Source organism: Pan paniscus, chromosome X, assembly GCF_029289425.2.
Source record: "Pan paniscus chromosome X, NHGRI_mPanPan1-v2.0_pri, whole genome shotgun sequence".
Classification (NCBI taxonomy): Eukaryota; Metazoa; Chordata; class Mammalia; order Primates; family Hominidae; genus Pan; species Pan paniscus.
Genome location: NC_073272.2, coordinates 53399097 through 53414474, shown reverse-complemented (window position 1 = coordinate 53414474; position 15378 = coordinate 53399097).

The window sequence follows — 15378 nt, the reverse complement described above, 5'->3', positions numbered from 1 at the left end:
AATGAACTGAAACAAATTTACAAGAAAAAAGCAAACAACCCCGTCAGAAAGTGGGCAAAGGACACGAACAGACACTTCTCAAAAGAAGACATTTATGCAGTCAAAAAGCACATGAAAAAATGCTCACCATCACTGGCCATCAGAGAAATGCAAATCGAAACCACAATGAGATACCATCTCACACCAGTTAGAATGGCAATCATTAAAAAGTCAGGAAACGGCCGGGCGCGGTGGCTCACGCCTGTAATCCCAGCACTTTGGGAGGCCGAGGCGGGTGGATCACGAGGTCAGGAGATTGAGACCATCCTGGCTAACACGGTGAAACCCTGTCTCTACTAAAAATACAAAAAATTAGCCGGGCGTGGTAGCGGGCGCCTGTAGTCCCAGCTACTCGGGAGGCTGAGGCAGGAGAGTGGCGTGAACCCGGGAGGCGGAGCTTGCAGTGAGCCGAGATCGCGCCACTGCACTCCAGCCTGGGCGACAGAGCAAGACTCCGTCTAAAAAAAAAAAAAAAAAAAAAAAAGTCAGGAAACAACAGGTGCTGGAGAGAATGTGGAGAAATAGGAACACTTTAAACGGTTGGTGGGGCTGTAAACTGGTTCAACCATTGTGGAAGTCAGTGTAGCGATTCTTCAGGGATCTAGAACTACAAATAGCATTTGACCCAGCCATCCCATTACTGGGTATATACCCAAAGGACTACAAATCATGCTGTTATAAAGACACATGCACACGTATGTTTACTGCGGCACTATTCACGATAGCAAAGACTTGGAACCAACCCAAATGTCCAACAATGATAGACTGGATTAAGAAAATGTGGCACATATACACCATGGAATACTATGCAGCCATAAAAAATGATGAGTTCACGTCCTTTGTAGGGACATGGATGAAATTGGAAATCATTATTCTCAGTAAACTATCGGAAGAACAAAAAACCCAACACCGCATATTCTCACTCATAGGTGGGAATTGAACAATGAGATCACATGGACACAGGAAGGGGAATATCACACTCTGGGGACTGTGGTGGGGTGGGGGGAGGGGGGAGGGATAGCATTGGGAGATATACCTAATGCTAGATGACGAGTTAGTGGGTGCAGCGCACCAGCACGGCACATGTATATATATGTAACTAACCTGCACAATGTGCACATGTACCCTAAAACTTAAAGTATAATAAAAATAAATAAATAAATAAATAAATAAATAAATAAATAAATAAAAAAGAAAATGTGGCACATATTCACCATGGAATACTATGCAACCATAAAAAATGATGAGTTCATGTCCTTTGTAGGGACATGGATGAAATTGGAAATCATGATTCTCAGTAAACTATCACAAGAACAAAAAACCAAACACCGCATATTCTCACTCATAGGTGGGAACTGAACAACGAGAACACATGGACACAGGAAGGGGAGCATCACACTCTGGGGACTGTTGTGGGGTAGAGGGAGGGGGAGGGATAGCATTAGGAGATATACCTAATGTAGGTGATGGGTTGATGGGTGCAGCAAACCCCATGGCACATGTATACCTATGTAACAAAACTGCACGTTCCATTCTGCACATGTACCCCAGGACTTAAAGTATAATAAAATACAAAAATAAAAATAAGTGACAAGCGTGGGCATCCTTGCTTTGTACTGGATCTTAGAGTGAAAGCTTTAAATTTTTCCTCATTTATTGTGTTAGCTATGGGATTTTCATATATATCCTTTATTGTATTGAGGTAAATTGCTTGTGTACCTATTTTGTTGAGAGTTTTAATCATGAATGGATGTTGAACTTTGTCAAATGGATTTTATGCATCTATTCAGATGATCATGTGGATTTTTTCTTTCATTTTCTTAATGCATTGTATCACAATGAATTACTTGTGTATATTGAACTATTCCTACATCTGAGGAATAAATTCCACTTGGAATTTATTCAACTGGGATATGTTCCTTTTAAAATGTTTTTGTATTCAGTTTTCTAGTATTTTATTGAATAATTTTGCATATATGTTCATCAGGTATATCAGACTATAGTTTTCTTGTAGTGTCTTTGTCTGTTTTGGGTATCAGGCTGATACTGGCCTTCTATGATGAGTTTGGAAATGTTCCCTCTTCTATCTTTGGGAAGACTTTTAGAAAGATAGGTATTAATTCTTCTTTGACAGTTTGATAGAATTCAGCTGTGAATTACTTGGTCCTTGGTTTTGTTTGCTGGGATAGTTCTGGTTACGGATTAAATTTTCTTATTTTTTATTGGTATGGGCTTTCTTTTTTTTATAATGTTTCTAGGAATTTATCCATTTCTTCTAGGTTATCCCGTTTGTTGGCATATAATTGTTCACAATAATCCCTTATGATCCATTTGATACTGAGATGTCTTAATCTATTTGTGCTCCTGTAACAAAATATCTGAGACTAGGTAATTTATAAAGAATGGAAATTTATTTCTCATACTTCTGGAGGCTGAGAAGTCTAACGTCAAGGCAGTGGTAGGTTCAGCGTCTGGTGAGGGCTGCTCTCTGCTTCCAAGATGGTGCCTCATTGCTACATCCTCCTGGGAAATGAATAATACAGTCTCACACGGCAGAAGAGACAGAAGGGTAAAAAGAGTCAAAAGCTGTGTGAAGCCTTCTATACAGCAGTTTTAATCCCATTCATGAGATAGGAGCCTTCATGACCTGATCACCTCCTAAAGGCCCCTTCTAATACTATCGAATTAAAGACTAATTTTCATGAATTTTGGAAGGGTATGATGGTTAACGTTATGTGTCAACTTGATTGATTGAATTGAGAGATGCCTACGTGGCTAGTGAAGCATTGCAGATGGGTGTATCTGTGAGGACGTTTCCCAAGGAAACTGACATATGAGACAGTGGACTGAGAGAGAAAAACCCACCCTAATGTAGGCAGGCATCATCTGATTGACTAGGGGCTTGTCTAGGACAAAGCAGGCAGAAATGGGGATATTCAGTTTGCTCTGGCTTCTTCTCTCTCTCCTTTCCAGAGCAGGAGGCCTTTGTTCTTCTCCTGCCCTTGGACATCAGACTCCTGGTTCTCCTGCTTTTAGATTCAGACTTGCACTAGTGGCCTCACATGGGCTCTCAGGTCTTTGGCCTCAGACTGGTGATTGCACTGGTGGCTTCCCTGGTTTTGAGGCTTTCAGACTTGTACTGAGCCAGGCTACTGGCTTCTCTGGGAGCCACATGACAAGCTTCTCTGGTCCTTCAGCTTGCAGATGGCCTATTATGAGACTTTACCTTTCTGATTGTGTGATCCAATTCCCCCTAATAAATTCTCTTTCACATATATACTATTGTTTCTGCCCCTCTGGAGAAACCTGACTATTACAAGGAGACACAAACATTCAAACCATAGCATAAGGCATCAGCTGCAATGTCTCCTCTTTCAGTTATGATTTTTTAAAATTTTAGTCTTCTCTCTTTTATTAATTAGTACAACTAAAGGTTTGTTGAGTTTGTTCATCTTTTCAAAAAACAAACTCTTGGTTTTGTTGAGTTTTTTATTTTTAAAAATCCTCCGCTTGATTTATTTCAGTTCCAATTTTATTATTTCCTCTTTCTGCTAACTTTAGACTTAGTTTGTTGTTCATTTTCTAGTTCCCTGAGTTGGAAAGTTAGTTTGTATTTTGGGGAGCTTTATTCTTTCTTCATGTAGGAATTTATTGGTATAAACCACCCTTTCAGTACTGCTTTAGCTGCATCTAAAAAGTTTTGGTATGTTCTGCTTTCATTTTAGTTTGTCTTGAGATACGTTTTGATTTCCTCTTTGACACAATGATTGTTTAAGAGCATGTTGTTTAGGTTCCACACCTGTATATTTTCTGGTTTTCTTGCTGTTATTGATTTCTAGATTCCACTGTGACCAAAAAAGATACTTGAAATGATTTTGATTTTCTTGCATTTGTTAAGACTTGTTTTGCAACCTAAATGTGATCTATTTGGTAGAATGTTCCACGTGCACTTGAAAATAATGTGTATGCTTCTGCTGTTGAACGGAAAGTTTGGCTTACGTCTTTTGGCTTTGGTCTGTAGTGTTGTTCAAGTCAGTTCTTTCTTTACTGATTTTTCTGACTGGATATCCATTCCAAAATGGAATATAGAAGTCCCCTACTATTAATTTATTCCTGTGAATTTCTGTCTTCAGATCTGTCCATATTTCCTTTATATATTTAGGTGTTCTCATATTGGATGTTTATATATTTACAATAGATCTTTTGGTTGAATTGACCTTTTTATCATTCTACAATGACTTTTTTGTCTGTACAAAAAGTTTTAGACTTAAAATCTATTTTGTCTGATCCAAGTATAGCCACTACTGCCTATTTCAATTACTGTTTGCATGAAATGTCTTTTTCTATCTCAGCACTTTCAGCCCATGAATGCCTTTAATGTAAACCAAAAAGTGTCTGAGACAGATCTCAATCAATTTAGAGGTTTCTTTTGCCAAAGTTGAGGATGTGCCCAGGAAAAAGAAACACGAGTTATAGCAAGATCTGTAGCCTGTGCTTTCTCCAAAGAGGGTTTTGAGCACTTCAATACTTAAAGGGGAAAGAGTGGGCAGGAGGAAAAGGAAGGGAAACAAAGAAAGAAAAAGTGGGGTAGGTGGTGAACCAAGTGTTGCATTCTTGTGAGGCTTTGATTTGTGCTCACTGAATTCACATTTTACATGTGAAAAGAGAGGAGTGGGGACAGTCAATTATGCATTCGTCTTGTGCTGCATACATTACACTTGATGTAAGATAAAGTAACCATGTGAAATTTACAGTTACCTGGGAACAAAAAGGAAGGCAGATTTTTGCGATTTTTGCATGACTCAGTTCCCAAGCTTAACTTTCTCTTTGGCATAGTGAGTTTGGGTCCTGAGATTTTATTTTCCTTTCATGTTTCCCCCGTGTTCTTCAAAATCTTTTGGAGAAAGCATTGTAGAAGAAAATGAGTCTCCGGTAATGGGTTTGGTCTGATCCTTCATTGCTAGGATGGTTTATTCCTAGGATGGTAGGTCCCATGTTGTTAGGAAGCCTCATTCTAGAAAGTTGTGAAGTCTCACATCCCATGGAGAGAAATAGCAGGAGGAAGAAAGGTGGAGAAAAAAAGGACCAAATCCAGATTATAGCAATAAAGGGGAAAGCAACCCTGGAAAACTGATTTAGGCTATATTGCAAAGTCCATACATCATTAGGCAGGCAAAAAAGTGGTTTATGTATATAAATAAGTTGCTGTTATTTCTCCCAAAGTTTAAGTTGTCTAGCTTCAGCCTACAGAGCTTTAAGAAAAGCATAGTTTTAATTTCCAGTGATTCCAAGTCAGAAAAATGGGAGAGAAAAAAATTGAAAACAGTTTGGAGACTTATAGCCTGTAAGGAATTCAGGATTCAACCTAGTTAAACCATAGACAAATAATAAAAGTGGAAAACAAAGGCCAAGGCTTGAATCTAATAAGAGGTGTACTATAGTTTCTTTTGAAACGTGATTTTTCTCTCTTCAGTTCCTCATTTTTATTAAAGACAAATCATAATGGAATCAATTTGTTTGCAAAATAAGTTGCAGTCTTATTATACTTGGCCTGATTATTTGCATAAAATGCAACAAGAATAAGTATTTTCCACATAGGCTTTCTTTAAATTGGCTTTGCTGGAACTTTCTTAAAAATAAGGAATCTCAGATTTGACTTTTCAAAAGCCTCCTGAACCCAGCCAAGGATTCATCTGTGTCTGTAGATACTTGAATGAATTGAGTGAATTCTTCTCTTCTTGTGGTACCAAGATAACTTGGGGTTCCTGGGTCTGTCAGAAAGTGACATATTTTACTTTCCACAGGTCAGGAACCCTGTAAAGGAACCACATAGACAAGGTACAAGGCCAGGTTTTCCAAGGTGCTTTTATCAGCTCTATAAGTCAACTTCTATTTTTCAAAGCAGTCTGCTCCACATCTGAATATATACCATTTCAGTCAAGGCCTTGGTAAAATAACCAGTATCTCCAATGGTGTTCTGTTATAAAAGGAAATAGATTTTTGTTGAATTTATGCAAATAACTATATTGCCAGAAATTAAGAAGATGCACAAATGGTTTCCGAATTCTGAAGAAATCAGGTAGAGAGAAAGAAATAGAAATATGCTTCAAATTTTGCTCACAAGAGTATACTTTACTCAATTGTTAAAAGAAAAGCTATAAGTAGCTCAAAAGAAGGTTAGTTTTCTTGACTCTGAAAAACATCAGAAATATTTAGCAATGTTTCAAAAAAATGGTCATAAAAATTATTTCAGTCTTCTATTTGTTCAGTCCCATGTAATTAAGTCATTCCACTTGATATTGGGTTAGCAATACTCATGAACATATCAGACTTTTAATTAGAGTCTTGGAAGTTTTTGTTTCTGTTTTATTTGCTAGTACTATGGCACAGTCTCCAGAGTTATCAGAAACCTGCATTCAAGAACACCTGTCAGAGTCCTTTTCATGAATTCCCCTAAAAAAGCACGTTTGGGGCTGCAGCTTTTTTATAAACAGCCTTTTTTTTAGAAGAATAAAAGTAAAATAATTGTGATGACCAAAATCTTAGGACAGTCATGGTTAAAGACACAACTGACATGAAAATTTTTTTTTTCCCCTGTGGCATACAACAATTTAACATAATAATTATAACTATTACTGGTAACATATACTAAGACATACCAGAATTACAGGAATCTCATACAATTTTGGAACATATATTAATTACAAGCTTATATAAATAGAACCCAAGGAAAGCTAAACATTTCATATTTGACGATGCTTCCTGTATGATTTTAACCTATAAAATAAGCCAAATATGTCTTCTTTGGAATTCAGACAATCTAACATTTAAAAGAGTTAATGAAGTCAAAAAGACTGAATTTAGACTTGATTTTGGAATGTTTATTAAATATCAAAGGTTTAAAACATTTGATATCACAAAATAGGATCACAGGTCACTGCAAAATATTCTTTTAGCCAAAGTAATAATTTAAAGATTTTAAAAAAGCAAAAACTTTTATTATTTGATAGAGAGGAAACTCAATTTCTCAAATAATGAGAGCTAAGAAAGACAGTAAAAGGGCAACTAAATCTGTCCTCTCTCCCCTCTTTTTTGCAGTTTACTCAAAACACAAACAAAAATCTTTACTATCTCTTAATATTACATGAAAACCTTGTTCAAAGGAGAAAATCAAGTTTTATCTTTGCATAATGTATTAACAGTAAAGCTAATTTTAATAAAATCACATAACCAAACTCATCGTTAAAACCTCTAAACTAGACAAAATTACTTTCCCTTTAGCAAAGAACATATTTCCATGACTTTCTATAACCCCTTTTTCCAAACACATCCTAATTTCCTTATGTACTCTCTATATAGAAATGTTTCTCTTATACTAGTCATTTTAATCATATATAGTAATTAGTGTATTACTCTAAGCAACTCCTTTTTAGTGAACAACCTAGGACGTAAGCAATTTTAATTATGTATCAGATGCAGAACCCAGGACAAAAGACGGAGTTGCAGATAATGTCTAACCCTTCCCAACATAGTCAAGTAGCAGAGTAGGGCCAGGGAGAACTTCACATTTCCCCAGGGCTTACTATAAGATAGACAACTCAAACAATTATTTAAAATGTCACAGAAGCAGTTTATGACCTTAAAATATCTAACAAAGACAGTATCTGACCTGCCTGACCAGTTCAGATCAAATTATTAAATTAAATTTTGAAGACATTTTCATTCTATTTTACCAATAATTTAAATTAGCTTTACTTACTAAAGGTTATTACAGTCACAAGAACGAAAAGGTGTTCAAATAAAGTTTTTATTTTTCTGATGAAATATTTGAGCACTTACTTTTGTCTATAAGCCTATTAATTAGAGCTTTTTAGATATTTTGGTAGTGAAACATCACAAACACATGACACGTATAAACACATAGACATGAAGACATATAGACAGAAACAGATTTTATAGATTTATAAGATTTTTCATTTGCTAGTTTTTAAAGTTCCCCTCCCCCGCTTTAGATGCTCAATTTCTTTTAATTAACTGTTTCATTGTTCTAGGCAATTGTTAGCCACAACACCTTAAATTTGCATTTCTAAAGGGACAACTCCTAGATGAAATAAGATAGAGAATTTACAAGTCAAAGTTCAGAACTAAGAAGTTATTCTTAATGTTGTATCGTTATTTGCTCAAACCCAGGGCAAAAACCAGGGTAAGTAAATTGCAGATAAGATAGGAAAAGTGCTTCAACAAGCATATGACATGAATTTAAAGCAATGGTGAGAGGTTTTATTTTTTATTTTATTTTATTTTTTTATTACACTTTAAGTTCTAGGGTACATGTGCACAGCAGGTTTGTTACATATGTATACATGTGCCATGTTGGTGTGCTGCAACCATTAACTCGTCATTTACATTAGGTATACCTTCTAATGCTGTCCCTCCCCCTCCCCCCACCCCACAACAGGCCCCGGTGTGTGACATTCCCCTTCCTGTGTCCAAGTGTTCTCATTGTTCAATTCCCACCTATGAGTGAGAACATGCAGTGTTTGGTTTTTTGTCCTTGTGATAGTTTGCTGAGAATGATGGTTTCCAGCTTCATCCATATCCCTACAAAGGACATGAACTCATGCTTTTTTATGGCTGCATAGTATTCCATGGTGTATGTGTGCCACATTTTCTTTCTTTTTTTTTTTCTGAGACAGAGTCTTGCTCTTTCGCCCAGGCTGGAGTGCAGTGGTGCCATCTCGGCTCACTGCAAGCTCCGCCTCCCGGGTTCACGCCATTCTCCTGCCACAGCCTCCTGAGTAGCTGGGACTACAGGTGCCTGCCACTATGCCCAGCTAATTTTTTGTATTTTTAGTAGAGACGGGGTTTCACCATGTTAGCCAGGATGGTCTCGATCTCCTGACCTCATGAACTGCCTGCCTCAGCCTCCCAAAGTGCTGAGATTACAGGCATGAGCCACCATGCCCAGCCTAATGTGCCACATTTTCTTAATCCAGTCTATCATTGATGGACACTTGAGTTGGTTCCAAGTCTTTGCTATTGTGAATAGTGCCTCAATAAACATACGTGTTCATGTGTCTTTATAGCAGCATGATTTATAGTCCTTTGGGTATATACCCAGTAAGGGGATGGCTGGGTCAAATGGTATTTCTAGTTCTAGATTCCTGAGGAATCGCCACACTGACTTCCACAAGGGTTGAACTAGTATACAGTCCCACCAACAGCATAAAAGTGTTCCTGTTTCTCCACATCCTCTCCAGCATCTGTTGTTTCCTGACTTTTTAATGATCGCCATTCTAACTGGTATGAGATGGTATCTCATTGTGGTTGTGATTTGCATTTCTCTGATGGCTAGTGATGATGAGCATTTTTTCATGTGGCTGTTGGCTGCATAAATGTCTTCTTTTGAGAGGTGTCTGTTCATATCCTTTGCCCACTTGTTGATGGGTTGTTTGTTTTTTTCTTGTAAATGTGTTTGAGTAATTTGTAGATTCTGGATATTAGCCCTGTGTCAGATGGGTAGATTGCAAAAATTTTCTCCCATTTTGTAGGTTGCCTGTTCACTCTGATGGTAGTTTCTTTTGCTGTGTAGAAGCTCTTTAGTTTAATTAGATCCCATTTGTCAATTTTGGCTTTTGTTGCCATTGCTTTTGGTGTTTAAACATGAAGTCCTTGCCCATGCCTGAGTCCTGAATGGTATTGCTTAGGTTTTCTTCTAGGGTTTTTATGGTTTTAGGTCTAACATTTAAGTCTTTAATCCATCTTGAATTAATTTTTGTATAAGGTGTAAGGAAGGGATCCAGTTTCAGCTTTCTACATATGGCTAGCCAGTTTTCCCAGCAATGGTAAGTGGTTTTAATGTACACAGGCAGACTCCCTTACAAATAGAAATTTTTCTTAAAATGTAAATTTATTTTACAAAAGGATTTTAAAAAAGACTTCGGTCAGCTGGAAAAAAAAATTCCCCAAATCAGGATCCATAAAAAGAAAAGGCATAAAGGCCTTTAAATATTTAATATATAGCTTGGATATCAGCTTTTAATTAAACTGACTTTTAACCATAGAGTTCTTTTTAAAACAACCATTTTAAATCTCTTATTATCAGATTTTAGCCAGGATAAACAGCCAATATTTTTGGCTTTTGAAGTTCTTTACCAAAGGTATCCTCCCAAGTGCCTTAACCAAGATTATGACTTAACCAGAGATGCATGAGTTGTCTCCAAAGCGGTGGCAAGTAGTTTTTTCAAGATCCAGAATCACCCAAAAGATACCTTAGAGAAGGTAAAATTCAAGACAGGAAATCATAAGCAGTCCATCAAAGGGAAAGGGATCAATAAGTGGCAAAATTCTTGCAAATATCAAATGAAAAAAGACTCATTCCCTGGCTGGGAACTGAACACAGGCTGCTATGGTGAAAGGGCAAAACCTTAGCTACTAAACTACAGCATGGGGCAGTCTCTACTGTTATTCCAAGAAGAAATCTAGAGCAGGCAGTTTTGAGCTTGGAAAGGATTCTAACTTTCTTTCAAGTCAAAAATAATTTCTTTTTTTTGCTTTTCAATTTAGTGAGGTCTCATGACACTACTATGTGTCCTTTTTAAATTTAATTTTCTCATCAATTGTTTAGAATAAGATATCTCTAAAATCTTTATCTTTTGGCCATTGACAATCAGAATTTTCAATAATATACTTTATTCCAATAGTGAATATTCATAGCACAAAGTACCAAAAATACACCAGAGTCACTATACCAAGGCTAGTCACAAAAATCCTTTTTTAAAAATTAAAACTTTGTAGATGAGACGATTTTACCATCCATTCACCTGGAGTTCAGAGAGAGAGGCCAGGAGCCTAGCTGGTAAGAAAGTCTTCCCGCTTTGGCAATTAGGCAGGAGAAGGAAACAAAGGGTATTCAATTAGGAAAAGAGGAAGTCAAATTGTCCCTGTTTGCAGATGACATGATTGTATATCTAGAAAACCCCATTGTCTCAGCCCAAATTCTCTTTAAGCTGATAAGCAACTTCAGCAAAGTCTCAGGATACAAAATCAATGTACAAAAATCACAAGAATTCTTATACACCAATAACAGACAAACAGAGAGCCAAATCATGAGTGAACTCCCATTCACAATTGCTTCAAAGAGAATAAAATACCTAGGAATCCAACTTACAAGGGATGTGAGGGACCTCTTCAAGGAGAACTACAAACCACTGCTCAATGAAATAAAAGAGGATACAAACAAGTGGAAGAACATTCCATGCTCATGGGTAGGAAGAATCAATATCATGAAAATGACCATACTGCCCAAGGTAATTTATAGATTCAATGCCATCCCCATCAAGCTACCAATGACTTTCTTCACAGAATTGGAAAAAACTACTTTAAAGTTCATGTGGAACCAAAAAACAGCCCGCATCGCCAAGTCAATCCTAAGCCAAAAGAACAAAGCTGGAGGCATCATGCTACCTGACTTCAAACTACACTACAAGCCTACAGTAACCAAAACAGCATGGTACTGGTACCAAAACAGAGATATAGATCAATGGAACAGAACACAGCCCTCAGAAATAACGCCACATATCTACAACTATCTGATCTGTGACAAACCTGACAAAAACAAGCAATGGGGAAAGGATTCCCTATTTAATAAATGGTGCTGGGAAAACTGGCTAGCCATATGTAGAAAGCTGAAACTGGATCCCTTCCTTACATCTTATACAAAAATTAATTCAAGATGGATTAAAGACTTAAACGTTAGATCTAGAACCATGAAAACCCTAGAAGAAAACCTAGGCATTACCATTCAGGACATAGGCACAAGCAAGGACTTCATGTCTAAAACACCAAAAGCAATGGCAACAAAAGCCAAAATTGACAAATGGGATTTAATTAAACTAAAGAGCTTCTGCACAGCAAAAGAAACTACCACCAGAGTGAACAGGCAACCTACAAAATGGGAGAAAATTTTTGCAGTCTACTCATCTGACAAAGGGCTAATATCCAGAATCTACAATGAGCTCCAACAAATTTACAAGAAAAAAACAAACAACCCCATCAAAAAGTGGGTGAAGGACATGAACAGACACTTCTTAAAAGAAGACATTTATGCAGCCAAAAAACACATGAAAAAATGCTCAACAGCACCGGCCATCAGAGAAATGCAAATCAAAACCACAATGAGATACCATCTCACACCAGTTAGAATGGCAATCATTAAAAAGTCAGGAAACAACAGGTGCTGGTGAGGATGTGGAGAAATAGGAACACTTTTACACTGTTGGTGGAACTGGAAACCAGTTCAACCATTGTGGAAGTCAGTGTGGTGATTCCTCAGGGATCTAGAACTTGAAATACCATTTGAACCAGCCATCCCCTTACTGGGTATATACCCAAAGGATTATAAATCATGCTGCTATAAGGACACATGCACACGTATGTTTATTGCGGCACTATTCACAATAGCAAAAACTTGGAACCAACCCAAATGTCTGACAATGATAGATTGGATTAAGAAAATGTGGCACATATACACCATGGAATACTATGCAGCCATAAAAAATGATGAGTTCATGTCCTTTGTAGGGACATGGATGAAATTGGAAATCATCATTCTCAGTAAACTATCGCAAGGACAAAAAACCAAACACCGCATGTTCTTACTCATAGGTGGGAATTGAACAATGAGAACACATGGACACAGGAAGGGGAACATCACACACTGGGGCCTGTTGTAGGGTGGGGGGAGGGGGGAGGGATAGCATTAGGAGATATACCTAATGCTAAATGACGAGTTAATGGGTGCAGCACACCAACATGGCACATGTACACATATGTAGCTAACCTGCGCATTGTGCACATGTACCCTAAAACTTAAAGTATAATAATAATAAAATAAAATAAATAAAAAAAGAAAGTCTTCCCCCTTTGTTGGCAGATCAGTTTCCTGGGTTCCCTTCACCATGGGTTCCAGAGGAGAAGAGCAGCTTTAGTCACATTGCTTGCTGCACCAAACTGTGGGGGTCATGACTGCTTGTGCCCAAAGGTTCACTGAAAAATCACTGGAATGAGGCAATTGATTAATTGGAGAAAAGGCATAGAAATTTATTTAATATATATTCATAGGAACCTTCAGAATGAAGGCCCAATTTCCCAATAAATAACAGAAGCTCATATACCATATTGAAATGAAAGAAAGCATGCAGATTCAAGGTATGTAAAAAAACACACACAAAAAAACAAAAACAAAAAAATAGTTTTAGTGGCAAGACAGGTTATTGGAAGAAGAAAGGAAAAGACTTGGTTAGCAAAAGTTAGTAAAAGGTGGCCTTGTTATGTGGGCAAAACTTTTCAGGTAGTCAAATTTTTTAACTTTCTTAACTGGCCAGTTTTCTATTTAGAGATGGAATTTTGACTTTCTAATTTCAGTCAACAGTAGAGGGGGCCAGGAGTTGGTCAAATCTAGTGGAAGATGAACTGAAACAAACAAACAAACAAACAAAAAACAGAAAAGAAGTGATCACACAATTTACATACAGTTGAGATCTCTGAGCATAAAAGTTATAGCCAGCTGACAATAAACCTTGACCTTCAGCTATCAAATCCCCAAATGAAACCCCAAACCAGCTTCTTACTTGAAGATGGAGGCCAATGTGAAGACTGATTTTCACCTGCACAAAAACAGAAAACTCCAAGGAAATGAGTTCTACAACAGAATACAACTCAAAATTCAACCAAAAAAAATTGGGACATCAGGGATCTCTGGAGAGAGAAGCTCCCATATTTCAGCAAATAGTTCAATCAGTCAGAGCAATAAAGAGCTTCCAGCTGGTACCGGATCCTTGCTAGGAGAATTGCTGCAAGCCAAAGGACCAAACTCCATTCAAAATCCCTTAGGGGTTGCCAACTGTAAACCAAAAAGTATTTGAGACAGATCTCAATCGATTTAGAGTTTTATTTGCCAAGGTTGAGGACACACCTAGGAAAAAGCACACAAGTCACAGTAGGATGTGTAGCCTGTGCTTTGTCCAAAGAGTGTTTGAGGACTGCAATATTTAACGGGGAAAGAGCAGGCAGGAGGGAAAGGAGGGGGAAAATGGGGGTGTCAGAGGTGAGGGCAGTGTTACATTCTTGTGAGGCTTTGAATAGCACTCACTGAATCCACATTTTACCTCTGAAAAGAGAAGAGTGCGGGGGAAAGACTATGCATTCATCTTGTGCTGGGTAGATCCATATTCTATGTAAGATAAAGTAATCATGTGAAATTTACAGCTATGTGGGAACTAAAGAGGACGTTTTTTTGCATGACTAAGCTTCCAAGCTTAACTTTCTCATTGGTATAGTGGGTTTGGGGTCCAGAAATTTAATTTTCTTTCATATTAAATATAAAGTAAATCTCTTGTACTAAGCATATCACTGGATTCTGTTTTTATAAAAATCCACTCATCGGCCAGGCATGGTGGCTCATGCCTGTAATCCCAGCACTTTGGGATGCCGAGGCAGGTGGATCACCTGAGGTCGGGAGTTTGAGAACAGCCTGACCAACATGGGGAAACCCCATCTCTACTAAAAACACAAAATTAGCTGGGCATGGTGGCTACTCGGGAGGCTGAGGCAGAAGAATCGCTTGAACCCAGATGAGCTAAGATCACTCCATTGCGCTCCAGCATGGGCAACCAGAGCGAAACTCTGTCTCAAAAAAAAGAAAGTCCATTCATCAGAATGTACAGACCTTCTGATCAGTGGGTTTATTCCATTTCAAAAGATATAGAGCAGCTGAATGAATGAAAAAAAAAAATAATAAGACAAGACAAAACACTGTGCTGTTTACAAGAGACTTACTTAAGCTTTAAAAACACACATGGACTGAAGTGAATAGATGGTAAAAATATTCCAGGCAAGTTGAAACTATGAGAGAGCAGGAGTAGCTATCTTATAACAGACAAAATAGACTTTCAGTAAAAATCTATCAGAAGAGAGAAAGAACACCACTATGTAATGATAAAAGGGTCAATACATCAAGAGGATATAACAATTGTAAATATATATGCACTCAATATTAGAGCACTTAAATATTTAGGCAAATGTTAACAGAACTGAGGGAGAAATAGGCGCAATACAATAATAGTAAAGGACTTCAATACCAAACTTGCAACATTGGATAGTTCATCCAGACAGAAAATCAGTAAGGAAATCTTGAACTTGAACTGTATTTTAGATCAAATGGATCTAACGAACACATACAGAACATTATATCCAACAGCAGTAGAATACATATTTTTCTCAAGGGCATATAGAACATTCTCCAGGATAATAGGTTGTGCCATAAAACATGTCTTAACA